Source organism: Teleopsis dalmanni, chromosome 1 (genome assembly GCF_002237135.1).
Source record: "Teleopsis dalmanni isolate 2A chromosome 1, ASM223713v2, whole genome shotgun sequence".
Lineage (NCBI taxonomy): Eukaryota > Metazoa > Arthropoda > Insecta > Diptera > Diopsidae > Teleopsis > Teleopsis dalmanni.
The window spans coordinates 190347674-190352949 of NC_051846.1; positions in this window are offsets into that span (position 1 = coordinate 190347674).

Sequence of the window (5276 nt, forward strand, 5' to 3'; positions counted from 1 at the left end):
TGAAATCAACCAACAATTCAAGATTTCAGTCAAAAAAAACTAAAAGTTAATGCAATATTTGAACAAAGTACGTTATATTGCTACATAATCTATGTAGTAATATATAATCTCTTGATCTTCGTATAGTACGCAAGTTTTTTTTTTATTATTCACGTGTACAGCAGAATAAATTTTGTATCTGCAAACTACATATAAAAATTAAAATTAAATTTCATTAAATAATAGGCGGACTTCGTTATTGAAGAAGTCTAAGATCATTTAATAGATCTCTGTTCGTGTTCATGTGTTATATTTCATTACTACACAATTATTCAACAAAACATTAATATATTAATTAATACATAATATATTAACACAACAGATAATTATTATCCAAACTTTAATCTTAAACTTTAGCATATATACTAGATAAAAAAAACTTAAGTATTCATTCTTCTTAGCGGTAATATTAATATAAGTAATACTTTTAAATGATATAACACAGAATGGTTATAGTTATTAACCAATTTACTCTAAATAGTATGAAGCACATATTTTAAACATAAATTTATATCTTTTATCTTTTACATTGGAATGGTTTGACTATAGCTAGGCTATATTAATTTAAACCAATTAATCTCAGTTATTAGTAAATTGGTTTATAACTTAACAAAAACAAAAAAAAAAAACAAAAATGAAATAAATTTATATTGAAGTGACATGCTCTTGCAATGTATTATGTTCGTTCTAAAAGAAGAGAACCAAATTAATTATATAATAATATTTTTAAAATTTTTAACTAAATATAAACTGTAAAAAATTTCATTCAACATATACCCTTAATAAACTTAAATAAATTTATATCATACAAATTATAATCATAAGTTTTATATGAAATTGGGAAAGGGAAGGAGGAAATATATTAATGAATTATTTCCTTTATACAGTGAAAACACTCTTATTTGTATCAGATTAATCCTCAAGCAACTTTTGTTCGATAGAGATGGGTGTCCGATAAGGAGGAGTTATACAATCAAGATAATAATGTTTTTATAATAATAATAATAATAATATATAATAAATAAAATGAAACATATGAAGTATATTTAAATACTTCAAAAAAATTCAATAACAAAGCTAATGAACATAAAACATATTGGTTAAAATGTTGAATCAGTATAAGATCTTATTAATTATTTTTTAAACTAAAAATTTATAGTTAGAAGGTAAAAATTACCTTAGTTATCCTCTAGATCTACAAGGTACAGCTTACTTATAAAATTAAATTAATCTCAATGACTTGTTTATGATTTTGATCAATTACAAGGGAAATTATTCATACAATTTATATGGATTTCACAATCATAAATTGAGTTCAATTTGACTCGTAACATATTTATCTTAAATAAAAATATATTCGTTTGCGAACAGGTTTTGGATGATTACAAACAGTTAATCTATTTTAATTTTAAATGAAATCCTTATGTATTCTGAAAAAAATAAAAAAAACATAATAATTATGTGATTTGAGTTGTGAATTACAAAATAAATTTAAAATGAGCAAACAATAACTTATATTTACAACAACAATTTATTTTTCCAATACAAAGAGTATTTTCTAACTAAATGGCATCAAATGCAACTGCAGTAAGCACCATTTTACTGCAGTTGTGGTCTAAAAAGAGTTACCTATTGCTTATGTCCTTTTCAAATAATTTGTTTTTGCTTCTTAAACCAATAAATTATCTTATTAACTAAAATCATTTAGGTTGCAAACATCCTGTATATAAATCTTTAATTAATGTTATATTTCAATTAACGTGTATAGGAATAAGATTATAGATTAAGCTTGTGACTCCTTATATATATTGGAACATTCTGAACTTTTTTGATAACATTTTACTAATTTTTCCAAAAATGTTTGCAAAGATCATATTTTTGGATCGATCAGACTTCACGTGTGTCTCTATCTCTTGAATATCTCGAAACGTCTTCAATGACTAATTCCTTTCCTACTGAAAATAGTAGTAAACGTTGCTTTTTAGTTAACTTCGATGATATTCTTACTATGAGTATTCAAGTTTTTTAATTTTTAGACTGGCTTTACAGAAAATGTTTTTGGCGGTTATAAATGTAACTCTGGCTGGCATTAGCGATGGACAGTTTTTACGAACGCTTTTAGAGATATAAAGTGAGCTACGTAGGCACCTTAAGATAATATAATAATTGAACAATAAAGAATAGATATAAAAGTGATCATAAAAAAATTCTCATAATAATTTACTTAATTAAATCGTACATTCAAATTGTCGCGTTGAATTTGAACTGTCCCATTAAATTGCATTTATGTCAATTATAAAGTGAAGCAACCCCCTCACTTCTTTCAAACAAGCAATTAGTGCTAAACTTAACTTAACTCAGATATATACATTGAAATAAATAATTTTATATTTGGAGCTAACTACTTTTGTGGAAAATGGATCAAGAGAATTCTAAATACATAATAAATAGACCTCAAACTAAATGTAAAGCAGACTTAAATCACATAATTAAATTTTTTTAATAAAGTGCTCTCTCGAAAACTTGGGAACACTTCTCTGTATATTTGTTACTAGAAAAAGTGAACAAATTTCTAAAACATACAGAGTTTGTTAAACGTAAACAAACATTTTCAGGTTTAATGAGTTCATTTTTTGGACAACTCTGTAACTCCAAATGTAACTTCGATAAACGGCAATTAGTTACCACATTTTTTTAGGGTACGATATGTTATTCGCTAGTTTCTATTTTACAATAAATAGAGAGAAAATTTGGAATAGAAAAATTTAATAAAATAAAAAAGGTTTTTTTTTGTTACTATTTTTATGGTGTATTAAAAATATTGGTCAACATTTTCTGGGATCTGAGAAATATTCGTACGTCGAAGTACGTGTGTCAAAAAAAAATATATATGTGATTATAATAAATTGTATTTAATTTTGATTTTCTTGTTTTTCAGCTATATAACAACTGACAATAAAAATTTTTTTTAAATAATTGTGTATATTTTTAATGAATATATATAATAGTATAATATATACTATAATTATCATCTCGTTTATACTGAAATAAATTTTTTTTCCAACATTCAATTTAATAATTATAAAAACATTTGGTTGAAGTTGTCTATTTCATTTGCAAATTGTGGGAGAAGTTTTCAAGAAAATACTTTGCAATTAAAAATTTTTATTTGTTATAATATATTTTTTTTGCTACTATAACTTTCAACATATAATGATTAAATTCCGAATGAAAAATAATAATAAAAAATTAAATAACTTACTAAAATGATTGAAATCAAATTTCAAAATTACCGCTAGGTAATGGTGGCTAGGGTTCGATATCAATAATAATAATACATTTATTAAAAATTATTCATAATTGATTTTGTACATACAAATACACGAAGTTGTTGGCAGTTATGCAGTTACACATATCAGTTTTATTTACCTTTGTTGAACAATCAAACAGCTTTAGTAACAGCTGCTACTCTATATGAGATTTAAAGTTGGATTTGAAATATTGAAAAAATTATTCTGGATGGATGTAAATATATTAAATATTCGTAACAAATATTTTTAAGCTGAATATGTTGAACACAACAAATCATCGCTAATGAAAATATCATCACTTATGATATTGAATGTTTTCTTGAGAATTTTATGAGGTAAGATAATTTAAGCTAATAACACATTTGATAATTCTGAGTAAAAAAAAATGTACTATCTCTGCTAATGCATTATAATATTTATTGATATTATTTGTTGTATATTTTTTTTTCTTTTAAAACATTGTATTTGAATGAGTGTTTATGTACAATTTGTTGTAGCGTTCTTTAAAAATATAAATAAAATTATTCATCATTTGATATAATTAAATGATCATATATCTCTCGACTCAGATATGCCAAACTTCTTTATGATATGTTGTATAAGTAGTCTACGAAATTACTATATTGTGTGTTAATATTAATTGGTTTTTATATGTGAAATTATTGTTACAACAAATGGAATGCTGCTGTATTATCCTCTCTTTCTTTCTTTTTGTGTATTTTCTGATCTTGAAAAGTATATGTGAAAAACTTGTTCAGAGTTTATTCTAAATACTGTATAAATATGTTGCGAAATGATATATAATACGTATTTGATCTTATATATATATTTTGATGTACTTTATACATATCATAATTATATGTAATATATATTCGAACAAGTATATAACTTGTAATTTATGTCTAAAACTCATGTAAGAATTAAATTATACACTTCTGTCATAGCCGTATTAAACATGGCTTTATGCTTTTATTTTTGTATATGTACAGTAGACGCTCACAAAATAGTGCTCTTAGATCGTTAGTTCTTCTTCTGTAATTGTTGAAAACAAAAATTATTATGAAATGGTCCAAAAGATGTGGGTTTTTTACCTCCAAATTCATGTCCAATATTTAGATCGTTCAATAATCAACCCAAAGTAATAAAGATCACGGATTGCTTTATGAAAAACAATGACTTTTTTATAATTATACAATATCATACTTTCACACTATAAAAAATAGTCCAGAAATTTAAACATTTCGTAAATAAGAACTACCGGAGAAACAAAACTTGTAATTTGTGAACGTCTATTGTATATTGTATTATGAACAATCATAAATTGTGCATAAAACTGTTATAAAATGGGAAGAAAATGTATGCTTAGACCTTGATATATACTTTTGAAGTATATAATTCCATTAAGTCAATATCTCAATAAAGATATTAATCAGCTATATAAATGTCATATTTCCTAATACACATTCAGTCAAAATAGTACAGAAATTATTATTTATATTAAAATTCCTTCTCGTTTAAAAATATTAATAATAAAAACCTTTAAAATCAGAAAAAGTTTGTTATGTCTTGAATTAATTATAAATGTAGTTTGTGTAGCTTTCATATAAAATATATGTTTGTTTTTGTATTTTATGTATTATTTTATACAAATTTCTTGTGTAAGTCACGTGTAAATTGTATATATTGTTGGTACTAGATGGCGTGCGTAGTTTTTGTTAGCATATTCTATGTAAGAAAGCAAAAAATTTAATAACTTTAAACCTCGATATCTGAATAGTGTACTAGAAACTTTTTCAAAATAGCGGACTTAAATACACTGTTAAATCGCCGTGCCTGGGAAAGCAGAATATCGTCAATTTTTGATATATCAAGTGTTTTCAAGATATATTTTATGAGATATCAATATCTTAGCATAATAGTATATGC